Source organism: Panthera leo, chromosome B4 (genome assembly GCF_018350215.1).
Source record: "Panthera leo isolate Ple1 chromosome B4, P.leo_Ple1_pat1.1, whole genome shotgun sequence".
NCBI classification, from domain to species: Eukaryota; Metazoa; Chordata; class Mammalia; order Carnivora; family Felidae; genus Panthera; species Panthera leo.
In genome coordinates, this window is record NC_056685.1 from 37,957,825 (window position 1) to 37,973,885 (window position 16,061).

The 16,061-nt window shown below is 46.2% G+C and overlaps 1 protein-coding gene across 1 annotated transcript in view; it reads right to left on the bottom strand.

The window, feature by feature from the left end:
• Window positions 1-8,241, bottom strand: part of TSPAN11 (tetraspanin 11) — a 73,622-nt gene extending 65,381 nt beyond the window's left edge. Inside the window, exon 1 of the mRNA XM_042945534.1 lies at window positions 8,183-8,241. The gene's annotated coding sequence lies outside the window, so the exon portion shown is untranslated. The remainder of the gene's footprint in view (window positions 1-8,182) is intronic.
• Between the last annotated feature and the right edge of the window lie 7,820 nt (window positions 8,242-16,061).

Sequence of the window (16,061 nt, forward strand, 5' to 3'; positions counted from 1 at the left end):
ATTGCTACTTACAATTAGCATTATTTGGACAATACAGGAACACCAAGGTAGAAGGTAGACCAACTTAAAGGCATTCAAGGTACAATGTAAATGTGGCTTCTGTGCTATCTCTAACTACTTCTTCCAACAGGTCTTTATATATTAAACAAAAAAAAAAAGGTAGAAAAAACTCCCTTTTCAGTTCCTGGTACTAGTACTTGCTTCCTAGTACTTGCTTGGAACTTGAGGTTTCCAGAGCAGTGAAAAGCCCGGAGCTATCTGCTCTGCCATCAAGAAGTGTGAATTGCTTTCTGAGTATTTCATTTTGTTCTAGCACTTCTAGTCTTAAATTCCTGTCTCCCTGCCTCACCTCTCTCCCCACAGAGAGTGGGATTTATTTCTCCCAGAAGGCCTGGCTTCCCTAAAGCCTCTCTGTGTGCAAAAAGCACCCCAAAATGTGCAGTCACCCAAAGATCAACTCGTCCTTTGGTAACAAAGCCATACCTTTCCCCATGGCAAACCGTCCGCTTGGCTTCAGTATGAAAATGGTCATGCCGGGAACAGCTAATCAGTATCTCTGAACAGACTTAGAACTCCTACAAGCTTTTCGCTTTCCAGCATATTCCAACCCTCAGGCAAAATGGACTATTCTCACCTCTCCTCCTGTCCTTTGTTCTTTTCTTTTGAGCCTCTCAACCACACTAGAACCTGTGAGTGAAAGATCCAAACTGACTGTTTTAAAAACATAAATGCTTTAAAGGAGAAGGATGGAGACCTGGACAAGGAAATGGAAGCCTCTGCTGTTTTCCAAAGAGAAATGACTAACTAGAATCTCAGGGCACCTGAATGGCCCGCTCATTTAAAGGATCTGTTCTGCCCCAAGTGGACCACCATCTAAAAACGTAACCAAAATGGAAGGTCAAGGGTTGAAGCCTGGGCTGACTCCACAAGCAGGCAACCGCGCAGACTCACAGTGCCCTGTGCTGACAAGGGACTGGCGCTCTGTTTAATGCTCTGCTGTTGGCATCTTGGAATTTTTAATGATTTAATCTTTGAGCTTGTGTTTTGTAAGTGAAGCCCTATGGGACAGTGGGCATCAATGTGAACAGAGAGAAATGCTTGGTGCGTGTGTCCACTGTTCCTTGCTGATCTCATTTGATCCATGATGCCCCATGTGAGAAGGGAGATGATTCATTTTCAAAAATACCAAAAAGCTGTACCGTCTAGTTAACAATAGGTTCACAACCTTTGGAAATATGTTCAAACCTGATCCCCCCCCTCCTCCCACTCCCCAATGGAGTCCCAAACCCTAAGACACTTCACTTCCTGGTTATTTTTCCCCTCTCCATTTCCTGGGCTTTTTGTGGGCTTTACAATGGGCTAAAGAAGACCCGAAGTCGCTGCCGCATCACCTCAGGGAATGTACATTTGTTCCAATCAGACTCCTTTTTGCCTTACATGGGCAGAGGCGACGTCCGGGTAAGGCTGTATCCTCTGCAGGACTCAGCCAATGAGGAACCAGGGAAGGGACCTGAATACTAGGAGATAAATTGTCTGCTGTAACTGTCCCCTGTGTGCCTGTCCATCAGAAACCTGCTGTTGCAAGAATGTTGGTTAAAGGCTCACTTCACTGTGCTCTGAGTCTTGGCGTCCCTCCTTTAATTGGGTCAGTGGGCTTATTTCTCACATCCATGAGCACAGAAATCCAGGGGACCCATCAGGTGTGGAGTGCAAGGAGCTGCAAAGTGAGTGAGTACAAGATAAGGTGTTTGGTTTTTGACAGAGTAAGCAGGAGCAGATGACCCAGGGAGGTCAAGTTCTCTGCTGGAACCAGAGCTGGGTTCAAATGCAGAAGGTGAGCGATGCCTTGTAAGAAATACCAACAGCTAAGGAACCCTATGATACCCTGTCCTTTCCTACTTGGGGTCCTTCCTGCATCAGTCACCTACTTGCACTGAAAAGGATGAACTAAAGGGAAGAAAGGTCCATGCACTATTGCCTTTCCTTTCAATCCTTCCTTTCCCCTTAGGCTGGAAGTGGAGTGTGACAGTGTGTTGACTGAGTATGCATGTATCGGGGAGCTTGGGGGGGCTCAGTCGGTTAAGCATTCGACTCCGGCTCAGGTCATGATCTCACTGATCATGGGTTTGAGCCCTGCGTCGGGTTCTGTGCTGACAGCTCAGAGCCTGGAGCCTGCTTCAGACTCTATGTCTCCCTTTCTCTCTGCCCTGCCCCCACTCGTGCTCTGTCTGTCTCTGTCTCTCTGTAAAATAAACATTAAAAAAAAATAAAAAAATAAAAAGAATGTGCGTGTATCAAGAAGTGAAATAAAAATAGCTGAGGTCGTTTTGTGCATCATTTCCAGTGTTCTGAGAAGAACAAAACATGAGCTATGATATTTGAATTGTGTGATTTTGGTGATTCTACATAGGAGTTAAATGCTCGCATACGTGTGTTTAAAACTGGCATTGCACGATATAAAGATGAATACCAAAATGCATGCTAATCATTTAAAATTTTAATTTTTCTTTACTTGGAATGCCATTAAGTAGCAACCAAAACCACCATGACAAGTCAAGAAAGAGACCATGGAAGACAGGAAAAAGCTTTTACATTTAGTACTTTCAATGGCACTTTTTCCTGCTTTTTGAATCAGGGGGCCATATTTTCATTTTGCACTGGGTCCCACAAATTATGTAGCCAGCCCTGGTTGTGGGATTTCTCCCTGAGCACACAGTCTTAGTGATGACTGATAATCTCCCTCCGGAAATATCTATTTTGTGGACATTTACTGAACTCATACTGTTTGTTCAGCATGGTGCTAGTTGCCAGGGATAAAAAGTCAATAAACATAATTTCTATCCTCGAGCAGTGGTAAGGAATATAATTCTGAAATATAAGACATTGTTGTCCAAGTGTCAGAATCCTAGTACTTGTCTGTAGAAGGGGGTTCTGAGAGAGAAATGTCTTTACAATATTCTAAGAGCACTTATGGAAACATGGACCTTTACCTGTTGAAAAAGCTTCAGAGGTTAGCTTACCACATCTGTGTGATCAAACGGGGTAATGGAAAACTTCTCATAATTTTACAATCTGTTCCAAACCTCAGACAAACTGGACAACACCAGCCCAATCTTGTTCTTTGTTCTTTTCTGAGCCTTTAAACATACTGGAATCTGTTGGTTAAATGGTCTAGGCTGATCTTTTAAAAATGTAAATGACATAAGCAGAAAAGGTCTTTGATTAATTGTTTCCAATGGAGAAACACATTTTCATTTATATTGAAGTTTGGCTCACATGAATCTTTCAAAACTTGAGCTCCCTGTTCAAAAAAGAAGAACCTGTAAGTCAGGACACAGGTGAGAAAAACTTCAGGTTCTCACCCACTGCCATCACAGAGGGTCACGGAACTCTATTTCAAAACTTACTACTTCAAACCAGATCAGGGAATGTCAGAGCAATTTCCTTTAACATTTCCTGAGCCTCTGTAATATCCTCAATTCTTGAATTCTTGGCATTTTGCAGTAAAACTCCTTAAGCCTTTAAGAAGGGCCTGATGCGTACACAGGGCAGTGAGGTGGGAGGGAGCCGCTGAAATCCAGATGCATCCGGCCCGCAGTCGTGTGTGGGGAGTGGAATGGCCCAGTGGGGAGGGAAGGGGCCCAGAGGAGAAACTGGGGGCTTGGCTGGCCCGGGCGACCCCCTCCCTCACCCCATCCCCAGATGACTGGCACGTAAGATCAGGGTTTGAAAGCACAGGGCAGCAGTCACCACCTGGTGGACCCCCTTGTCAGCGAGACCCTTCTCCAGAGTGCTCACCTTGGGCAGCCCACACACTCTGTGCCCCTCTATGAATTTGAGCTCTCCAGGCCTAACTCAGCCATCCGTACCCGGGCCAGCCAGGAGTTAGAGATCCTTTCTTTGGTGGGCAGATGAGAAAACTGAACCTCAGTGAGGTCACGTAACACATGAAAGGTCACCCAGGAGGAAAGGGCAGGGCCGGGATTCCAGGCTGGAGTGTCTGACCCAGAGCTGGGCTCTCTGCCCTCCACCGCTTTTCCTTCCCCTCCCTGAGCTCCAGCTGTGGCTTGGGTGAGCGCCACACCACACAGCTTCCACTCAGCTGTTTTTCTCCTCTCTTCCCTGGGGGTTTCTCAACAACTAGATGCTTGGAGGTTAAGTATTGGCAGGCCTGGAGGCTCATAATAGGTGCCAGGTGAATATGTAGGCGCCAGGTAAATATGTGCATATTGATAAGCCCTCCCCTCAACCAGGCAACAGACAGCACACCCCCTTGTAAGTACAAACCTCATGAACCTAGGAGCCCACAAGAGTCCGCCAGAGAAGGGACGTCTACAAGAAGCAAGGTCAACGGTCCGAAGGAATTAACAGAGGGTTCTCTTCTGGGTTCTATCTCCTCCCTCCACTTCTCTCTGTAGTCTCCCTCCTCAACTACGCTCCCAAAACAACCCAACAAAACAGCTGAACCTCCTTCTCCATCAATGGGAGTGCTATTAATATATATTATTATTACTATATGTTATATACTGTTAGTATGTACTATTGTATACTATATATACTATTACTATTACATACTATTTATAGTACTATATATATTATTATACACTATATATTACTATAGATACTATATACTACATATATAGTATATAATAGTAATAGTACTATAGTGTATAATAATATATGATACTAATAGTATATATTATAATATGTAATATAATTACATAACATATATACATATTAATAATGTACAATATGTATTAATATGTATAGCATATATTGTATTATATATTACATATTATATCCTAAGCAACATTAATATATCTTACATAATTATATATATATATATATAAAATATTGTGTTATATAATATTATAGTATACTATACAGTATACTAGTTTGTGGTATACTAACTCCCATGGGAATTAATAAAGGTTGTGGTAAACAGGTGTTCTACACCCAAAACCCAGGCACAGTGCTGGACATGGGAGTCACAATGCCAGCTGCAAACATATCTACAGGAAGAGACAGCGGGAGCGGCTGTTTTACGTGGGGCTGACAAGGCTGCTGTAAATACATGTCGGGGCACACCATCACGTCGCTGTCTAGGTTCAGGAATCACTCAGAGAGAGGGCTCCTGTCCACTGCCAACTACTCAAGAAAAACCATGCTGAGTGGACATCTCCTGGGGAGGAGGCACATCTGGGCGGTCTGCCTGGGAGGACAATGCCAGACACGGTCACCCTGAACAGGCAGCTCTCAAATATCAGAGTGCGGCTTATCCACTCTGCAGTACTCGGTGTCGCCTCCCGCTTATCTCACACACGGTTCACAGTTCCCATGTGCCCCTTGTTGCCGTACTGTGTGCAAAACCATTTTCATATTAACCTTGTCCAAAATGTGAGGAAATTAAGCCGGCTGCAGAACAAACAGCCCTGTGACGCCTTCCATGGCCGGGCAGGAACGACGTGTGGGACCTGAGTGTCCGAACCCAGTGTGCACTACTTCCAGTTCGGTACTATTATTTCAAGCTGGAGTTGCACAGGCGCCCAGGAGTCTTCTGCCACAATGGTTTTCCAGTTTTATTTTAGTGGGAGGGCCCTTTCTTCAAAGGAAATCCTACCTGGAAGGCAGCCAGTAACCCAGATTAACCCCCAGCTGTTGCAGTGAGGGACCCAGGGCCCTGCTCACGGGGCTTGCTCCTCTCCCAAAAGCTCCAGGGAGCACAATATGAAAAGCAGCCTGCCATTCCTTGCTTACTAAGTTATTTGCTCACTGACACAACATTTCTCGAGTACCTACTGTGTTCCAGGTGCTGGTGAGCCAGCAGGGAAGAGGACAGGGGAAGCCCCTGCTTTCCTGAATCTCCCAATGTGGCTGGATGTAGCAGAGCTAAGTTCAGATGATGGAAAGTGCTATAAAGGACTAGGGCCATGTGACTGTGGGCCAGGAGAAAGCTACTTAATTTTTTAATTTTTTTAATGTTTATTTTTGAGAGTGAGAGAGACGGAGCATGAATGGGGGAGGGGCAGAAAGAGAGGGAGACACAGAATCCGAAGCAGGCTCCAGGCTCTGAGCTGTCAGCACAGAGCTGGATGCAGGGCTCGAACTCATGGACCGCGAGATCATGACCTAAGCCAAAGTTGGCCACTTAATCGACTGAACCACCCAGGCGCCCCAGGAGAAAGCTACTTTAGTTGGGGGTATCGGGAAAGGTCTGTCTGAGGAAGCAAAATGTGAACTGATGGCACAACAAGAATCTGGAAAGATGCCCTGATTTTGACCAATGAGGAAGCAGACCCAAAAGAGGTGAAGTGACTTTCTCCAGGTCACCCATCAAGTCAGAAGCCCGAGCCAGTCCTTGACCCTGGGTTTTCAGGGCTCTCTCTTTTCACAGTGTTTACTAAATAGCCACTGCATGCAAACAAGGCAGGAGACATCCAAGTGCCCACAAGCCACCAACCATGCCCTGGGGTTCGGGGCTGTCCGTCATGACTCCTGGCACCCTCTCAGCCCTGCTCAGCCAGTTAGAGTCTGGGAGCGCTGTACCCCAGCAGACAGCACCATGCAGTGGACATCCCAGACCCATGACCTTAGTTGGGAAAGATTCCTCCTCTCCTATCTCCCTGGCGGCAAACTGTGGAAAGTGCTCCTTACTGCTTCTATTGTTGGCAAGATGGTGGCTCACCTGGAGGAAGGCTACCTGGAAAGTCAAGCTGCTGTGGGGTTAAATGACTTAAAGACCGGCCAAGTCAGTTTTCTTCTTATAGAAGCATTCACAAAACCTCCGGCATCACACACGGGTATGTAGATATGTCACACACCAAGAGTCCAAAGCCAGGCTCCAGGCATGTGCTCCTATGATGCTGAGCATCAAGGGAAGCAGTATGCAAACGGCTTCCTCTCCTACCCCCAGGCAAACAGCCCCAGGCTCCCCAAGTCTCGGAGTGTTTGCCTTTCACCCTCGGAACCGAACGCTGTCCCAGCACTGCGCAGGCATTAGCAAATTTGAGCTTCTAGTCACCTCACGAGGTAGGCAAGACGACAATTATTAGCTCCATTTTGCACACAAAGCAACTGAGCCCCAAAGCAACCTGTGCAGGGAACATTGCTAGTGACGTAGTAACAACCACTGAATTCTGATGCAAACCCAGGGCTCCAGACCCCAAAGGTAGCTATCATCAAAACGCTCACAAATTAAACAGAGTATCCACCCTCGGTCTCTCTCTCCCACCCTTCCGTCTACATCTTATGCCTTGGAGGGTACTTAGGGGTATTTCTAGAAGCTGTCTCTTCTCTCTGAGCCACTGCAGTCTCATCATGCGTGCCCACCTGCTGGTGACATCTAAAGCAATTCAGACCCAAGCTGAGATGCTCTCCTGCCCCTGCAGACTGACCCCTTCTTTCATATTTTCCAGCCAGTTCACACTTGTCAACACTGCACACATCACTGGTGAAAACAATGCACCCTAGAACCATCCACATCTTCCTTCTTCCCATATCAGACCAGCCAACTGCACCTGCAGGAATGGACAGGCAAACACAGGGCCCGCACAGCCATGTCCCCGCAAATACACAGATGTGCCCCCATAGTACTCGTGGACAATCTGCTGCAAAGACCTGCGCATGCAGAAGACACACCAGCTGCCAGCATTTAGCAAACTCTGTTTTGCACGAGGTACGGGGCCAAGCTCCACACAATTCTAGCTAGGATTATTCTGGACCGGGCACCCTGGGTTTATGCATAAAAGCCAGCTACCAGAATTCAGGTGACATTTTGAGGAGAGGTAGACTGGCACTGAGCACGCTAGGCGGCACGAGCCACTCAGAAGCCCAGAGCTCCCTCCCAGGGCCCTAAGTGCAGAACGGCACACTGGACAGTATGATTAGGGGCACAAACGCTGCGGCCCCGGCCGACCCCAGTGCGTGCACGCGCCCATCCCGAGGGACCGGAGGCCCCCTGCCTCCACCCGCACCCAGAGTCCGCTCGACCCCGCCAGCCCAGGCCCCGCCACCGTCCGGCTCAGAAAGGAGGCGGGGGCGCGGGTAGGGAGGTGGGGGCGCTCCTCCGCGCGGGGCTGGGGCGCGACTGGCGGGCAGGGCCCCCTGGTCCCCGCGCGTCCTCCCTCTCCCCCTCCCCCCGCGCGCTTCTCCACCGCCCCCCCCACCCCACCCCGGCGCTTACCGGGCCTCCCGCAGTGGGGCTCCTCACGCAGCGACGGGACCCGCAGCTTCCCGAGGCGCCGCGGCGCTCGCCTGGGCACCCCTGCCGCGCTCCGGGCCCTCCCACCTTCAGAGGGTCAGGGTGCGGGCGGCCCGGCTCCAGCCCAGCACCCCGGGCACTTCCTGCCGGCCCGCCCCGCCCCGCTTCCCGAGCGCCCACCCTCCCGGCTAGCCCCGCTCCGATTCCCGGGCTCCGTTCCTCCCAGCCGGGCTGGCCTCGCCCAGAAGCCCTGAGCTGGGCCGCCTCTTTGTTTGGGAGTTGGCCTCTCTTCAGTTCGGAGCTCACAGAGCCAATTAAGTCGGAGTTAGGGGCAGCTGGGTTGTTGCCCGGGGATTCTTGCCGGGAGGGGAGGGGCGGCTCACAATCTCGCGTCTGCCCGCCGCTCCCGGGCCTCCCGCCCTGGGGCCTCTCTCAGGTCTTGCTTTTCCCCAGTTTCCTCCATGGCTCAGGTCCTGGGAGACATTGGCCTGTGGGGGCTCCCAGGGACTCTAGGCACAAGCCCCTCTGATCCCAAAGAGCCGCCCCTCTCCCTCGGCAGATCCCCTGTGCATAGGGAGGACTCCCATCACCGCCCTGTCCCAGTGAGAGTGTTGTGGACCATGGGCTTTATATTTCCTGGGCCCAGGGAGAATCAAGACTTCTTCCTAGACTGGAGGCAAGAGGAAGGATGGACAGATCCCTGGCTGGGCCCTGGCGGAGAACAGGTGCAAAGCTGCCACTAACTGGCTGTGTTCTAGCTGTGGAGCAGATTATTTCTCAAAGCTACAAAGGTCCCTGCTTATCCAGCCATGTGCTTCTGGCACTTGACTGCTGCGAGCAAGGTTACCCATTTACCAGGGTGCTAGGTCAGGGAAGACACTGGAGGCTGGGATTGCTGACGGAGGCATGGCAGTAGAGAAAAATCAGCAGAGCCGACAATGGTCCGTGTGAGAGGAAGACCTGAAATGGGAGTGAATGCAGAAGATGCGGTGGGTGTGGGTTCTACAGAGCTTGCTGTGTGTGGTGTACATGGAGGGGTAGAGAGGGGGTCTGAAGAAGGACCATGGTGGTGCTGTGAGTGTGGAAGTCTGAGAGCCGACTCTGGGTGATGTGAAGCTGAGTTTGGACAATGTGGAGAGGGCAGGGCTGAGGACAGAGCCCAGGTAGACGTTTGAAAAGGAGCCAGAGAAAGAAACTGATGTCATCCAGGAGGGTCAGCACTGTGCAGGACACCCAGATCCAGGAGAAGAGTGCATGTTCCATAGGAGCCCGTGCTACAGGGACACCAAAGGGGAGGGTGCCCAAGAAAACAGGGTTAGACTTAGAAATGAGATCTTTGGGAGACTTTTGAGAGGGTCATTTCAGTAGTGGGGACTGTAAGCCAGATAGCCCCTCCTTGGGGCATCTGGTCCAATCGGTTGATGCAGGACTACAAAGACACATCCGCTTCCTTTCATACCAGAGGTCCCTAAAGGGCTATCCCAGCTCCTAGGTTCCCCAAGGGATCAGCTGAGGCCTCTGTGGAAACTGCATCTCAGTTCAAGTTCACTCTCTGTCTGGTCTCACTTCCTCACTTTCTTATAGGAGTTGTTCCCAAGACTATCTCCCGATAGACCTCCTACCCACCGATCTCCATCTCTATGCAGAGCCTGTTTTCCAGAAATCCAACCTGAGGTGTAGAGTCAGAGAGAAAGGGAGAGTGAAGCAAAGGGGGTAAAGACAGAGGGCATGAACATCTGTCACCAGCATTCGAGAGGGAAGGTGGAAGACATGTGGCAGCAGAGAGACCCGGCAAGAACAGACAATGATGGCCTCTCCTCCTGACCTTCCTCTAAGACCTCTAATGAAGCAGACCTCTCATGAAGACCTTCACCTCTACTGAAGCTGTTTCAAGAGACAGAAATTGTCAGAAAAAGTCAGGGAAGGTGGGGTTAAAGGAAAAGACTGAAATGGGGAGGGACAGGAGAGCTCTTCGTAGTAGAAATGGGTTTTCCAAAGCAGGGTAGAGGTGGTAAGTGGGGAGCAGGATTAGGGAGAGAGAATACTGTCAGTGGGGTAAGGGTGAAGGGAAGTGCGTGTTCCCAGTGTCAGTAACATTAAACCAGAAATTCAGAAAGAGAGGGCTGGAAAGTGTTCTGGAGGGACCTTGTAGCAATATGAGAGGGTGAGTGATAAATGAGGCTCTGGACCAGGATATCCCGTCTCCAGCACTATCCCTGGGAACATTAAACATCTAGAGCAAAGAACCCATAGAGATATATACAATTTAAAATTTCCCAGGAGCCACATTTAAAAATGTAAAAAGAAGAATCAGGTGAAATTAATTTTAATGATACAACTTTATTGAACACAATATATCTAAAGTATGTTCATTTCAACATGCATCAGTATAAAAATTATTAATGAGATATTTTGCGTTTTCTTCCTACGAAGTCTTCCAGCTCTGGTGTGTGTTTTACACTCAGTGCATCTGAGTTTAGATGCTACATTTTCATTGGAAATCCTTGATCTGCATTTAGAGTTCATAATGTGTATGGTTGAAGAAGTAGTTATAAATCTCACTTGCTTCGTACATACTTTTGCTGTCCAATAACCAAATTGAATGGTCAATTTTAAAACTTAAGTTTAATTAAAATTAATTGAAACAAAACATTTCGTCTTTCTGCTGCACTTAGCACATCTCAAGTGCTCAAGAGCTACACATGTGCAGTGGCTTCTGCACCAGACCCCACAGGTCTAGAATCTGAACTCCTGCACTTGTAGCTTTTGTTTTGTTTGGTCCTCCCTTTCTATGAAGGGATGGCCCCTGCCCCACCACTGCTCCACTCACAAGATCTCCCTCTGTGCCATTTTATTTCACAGAACACACTTGAAGACGATGAGGAAGAAGGTTGAGAATCGAACGTCTGTGGGAAGGGAACTGGGGGTTTGGCTTGGGCTAGATGAGGAGGGAAGAGAGAGGGACACGAGTTGGAAGTCTTGCGTTCTGTTCTTCTGTGTTCATAAGAAGAATGTTGTGATTTCTTTGCCCAGAGATTGCAGAGAATGGAGGAGACAGCTCTTGTTGTCATGGTCTCCCCTTTCAGTGGTTTCCTTGAGTCTGAGCACTGGCCGAGTCACAAGCGCTTGGTGTGGCTGTTAGGTCTGGCCCTTGAGTTTTGCATCTGCAAAATGGGGAGAGTGGTCTCTTATTTTGGAAAAAAAATGGGAAGGACTGTGGAAACCTAAGTATGAAGCTACCGTGAGGGAGGAGTTTTCGTCCCAGATTTGGAGACCCGTGTTTCTCCTCCAGGTCTGTAGCACATGCTCTGCCCCCGGCTGGGTGCCAGGAGCTTCTGCCTTGACCCTGCCTTACAGCTGATAGAGCAATCCAACATGGGAAGCTGGAGTAGAGAGCTTGTAGACTTTCTGGGATGTGTAAAAATAATGGTAGTAACACTTAGACTTCCTTTGCTCTAAAATGGCCTATACCGGGGTGCGTGGTGGGGCTCAGTGAGTTGACTTCAGTTCAGGTCATGATCTCACGGTTTGTGAGTTCGAGCCTGTGTCAGCTCTGCGCTGATAGTGTGGAGCCTTCTTGGGTTTCTCTCTCCCTGTCTCTCTGCCCCTCCCCCACTCTCTTACTCGCTCACTCTCAAAATAAATAAATAAACTTAAAAAAATTAAAAAATAAAATGGCCTATACCTATTACTTGGAGTTACAGGGTAGGTCTTGTGCGATCCCCTCCAGGCCAGCACAGGGCCTGATATCCTGGCTCCCCCATCACAGTATCTATATCCATTCCTAGAAATAGAATTTCTATATTTATTCCTCGAAATAGAAGAGAGTCACAGAAAATACCTTTGTGTGTGTGTGTGTGGATATACACATATACAACACACACACAGACACCCACCGCACCAAAGGGTATTGGTGGCATCCTCAGGATGTATGGCACATTCGCTTAGCGTAGCTTCCAGGTTGTACCATCACAGGTCGGGAAACCTAAAACTTGGATTACTCCATCCCCTGAGCACAAGCCTGTCTTTCCAAACAACTTCCAGTCACCACCTAGGAAGATTGCACAAAAACGAACGAACCCTTGACAACCTCTACTCCGGCCTGCCTGACACTCCTGCTTGTTTGAGCGATGCTGCCGTGCTGAAGTGGCCCTGATGAGAACTCTTCGTACAGACTGAGTCACTCCCAGGAAAAACATCTATGTTCTTGGTAGAAAAGCCTCAGGTAGAAGTCAAGCCGATCCGCATACACATCCGATAGTGTGTCTGACTCAGCCTGTTTCCCCTTTAAGTCTTTAAAATGGGGGAGAAACTCTTCCTGAGAGTCTTTCTACCCTCTTAGAGAGTGGAGACTGGCCTCAGTTTCATCATCCCTGTGAGAAATAGAGGTTTATAGCGTCTGGTCAGCACCTTTCCTTTTCCAGAAGGAATAGCAAATGATCAGATATCACATATTGATCAGTTTAGATTAGCTTGAATTCAGCCTGCATTTGACTATGAACTTGATGACTTAACCTACTCATTTTTGCAATGATATCTGGCATTTAATAGGAAGTGGTAGAGAAACGATTGTGGAATTGAACTGTACAAGCTCAGGTATGAGTCCCATGAGAGCGATGTTATACTAGATGTAGGAGTTTTTAAACTGTTGTGAGGTATACTAATGGCATCAAGAACATTAGTTGCGCTAATTAGTGCTTGAAATAATTATCGATCTTCATTAACAGTGTTGAAATAATTGCTTAGATGTCAAACTGCTCGAAATGCTCTCCTGACATCCTACATGAAGGACTTTACAGCCTGGTTCTCTCTCAGGAAAACATTATTTCAGGCAAAACATAGAAAAACACATCTAGGATACAGAAAACATAAGTACAGACAGCTGAACAAATATATAAATAACATGCAAAATGACACTTAAATATTCACAGCTTGAATTTTTTAGTCTGTGTAGCACATGGGACTAGTCCTCCTTCATCTTCCTGAAGTTTTCTAGAGACTCTGCTTCTGTAGCTGGGGCATAGGCTTTCCAGGTATCCAAGGTCACATACTAGGGAGGAAGAGAAGACTTTGGATAAACGTGAATTTTCCTGGAAAATCTATGTTAAAATTTATTTTTGGGGAATAACGGATGAGGTTTTTAATATTTTCAAAAGTGTAACATCTGTATATGCTTATTATAGAAAAATTTGATTGATATAAAACATTAAGACCATAAAATCATCTGAAATTGTAGCCATCTGAGATAATCATCATATTATTTTGGTAAACACCATTTCAGTTGTGTGTGTGTGTGTGTGTGTGTGTGTGTGTGTGTGTGTGTGTTTGTAACCAGGTTTGCTTTGTTTTAGAATATATTCTAGCCATCTTTTTATGTCAATGGATTTAATAATATATTGCATCATTTTTTATATATGAAGTATGGATGTACTACAATCTGTTCAATCAATCCCCTACCCCCTATTGATGGATGTTTGGGATGTTTTCAATAAACAAAAGTATTTCTAACATGGTTATGAAAACTTTTATCACATATATCTTTGCCTACCTATTCAACTGTTTCTTTATGGTAAATTTCTAGGGATGGAATAACAGAAAATGCCATTTTTTTTATTTTGCAAATAGACGTACACACATACAGAAGTATATACACAGATATATATATAACGAAATGCATGGGAAAAGTTGGTAGAATATGTTTCAGCTGTACAGTCATTACCTTTTGGCAGAGGCCTAGGGTTGGAGGTGTAGTTAAAGAGGAATTTGATCAAACCTATCGTGTTAGTTTTTCACAAGGAGAAAATATCATGTAGCTTAAACTTAGTTAAAACTAAAAGTGACAATAACAACGACAACACAAGGGCAAGATAAAGTAATTATCAGTTGACAATCACATATCATTGGAAATAAAACTGTCTTCTTTCTTCTGCTGAAGAAAAATTCAAGGGAAATAACAGAAGAATAGAAATAAGATATATAAATTGCAAACTGCTGAAAGAAAAAAAAAAAGGAAACACAACACCTAACATTTGGATTAATCCAACAAAAGTAAGGAATCAGAGGAGGAATAGAAACAACAAGAAATTATAGTGGGGTGCCTGTGGCTCAGTCGGTTGAGTGCCCAACTCTTGATTTTGGCTCAGGTCACGATCCCAGGGTCGTGGGGTCAAGCTTGGTGGGGTGAAGTCCACACTCAGCGCTGAGCCTCCTTGAGATTGTCTCTCTCTCTCTTCTCCTGCCCCTCTCCTCTGCTTATGTTCTCTCTTTCTAAAATTAAAAAAAAAGTATAGTAAATAAAAGTTTCAAGTATATGGACATAATAAGTTCAAACACTCCAATCCTCACAATTTCATGTGATTTGGTTGAAGTCCGAAGTCTCCATTAAAAGGTAGCAACTCTCACACTGGGTAACAAAATAAAATTCAGTTAAATGTTGTTTAGAGGGTCCAAATGTACAAATTTCCAGTTATAAATAAAAAAGCCATGGGGCACCTGGGTGGCTCAGTTGGTTGAGCGTCCGACTTCAGCTCAGGTCATGATCTCACAGTTTGTGGGTTCAAGCCCCACGTCGGGCTCTGTGCTGACTGCTTGCTCAGAGCCTGGAGCCTGCTTCAGATTCTGTGTCTCCTTCCCTCTCTGCCCCTCCCCTGCTCATGCTTTGTCTCACTCTGTTTCTGAAAAATAAATAAAATGTAAAAAAAAAAAAAAAATTAAAAAAAAAAGCCATGGGGATGTAATGTATAGCATAATTAATACTTGGTTGCATATTTGAAAGTTGCTAAGAAAGTAGATCTTAAAATTTCTCATCACAAGAAAAAGTTTTTTTCTAACTATGTTAGGTGACAGGTATTATTAACTAGACTTCTTGTGATGATTGTTTAGCAATATATACAAATAACGGATCATTATGTTATATATCTGAAACAAATAGAATGTTATAATGTCAATTGTACCTCAATTAAAAATGTGATATATGCAGGCATTTTTTAATGACATGGGGACTCTCAAACAAGTTGTAAAAAGGAGACTTCTGTACCCCACCTTTTTCCTGTTATTAGGGATACTTTGAGGACAAAATGTTGAAAATTCAACTAAAAAAAGATTTTTGATGCCTTGAATTGGCCTCTTATTCTCCCCTATCCCCCATCCTTTGCTCTTAACCAAAGAAATAAATCCAATTTCAATAAAGATAGAATGCTCTAATAAGCCTTCTGGTTTCCCTCAGCCATAAGGCTAGTCCTCTGGGTGGGTGACCTATATGAGGTCCCATGCTTCAAAGGGACCTGCACTTCATTTAATACTTGGTGGTTGCTGTCTTGAAATTCTTAATACTTTTCAAACAAGAGGCCCCACATTTTCATGGGTCACATAAACTAGGTAACTGATCCTGAAGATAGGCTTCTACCTAGCAGAGCCGGGTCCTTGATATTTCTGCCAACTACTTAGCAGTTAAGGCTAAGTAGATTAAGGATTGTGACATTTTGTTGACCCCACAGAAATTTCCATCATGTGTATCTTCAGAATAATCTTACTTTTTCTGCAGGGATGGGGTTGGTGTTTGAATTTGGGGGAAGAATGTGGGCCACATTCTTAATATTCTTTTGTGAGATGGCCTCACCTTAACCTCTTGACACTCTCAGACTCATTCTAACCTCTCCAGCCATATCACTTCATGCAGTTCAGCACACAAAACTTGTTCTTCCTTCCATACATTTGCCCAAGTGGCTCCCATTACTTGGAAGCCTTTCTTGCCCTGTATACTTGGTGAACTTCTACTCAACCTTCAAACCTTGTTTTAGTATCACCCCCTCTAGGAAGCCCTCCTTGGCCTCTCTAGGTAGAACTAAGTGCCTTGCCTTTA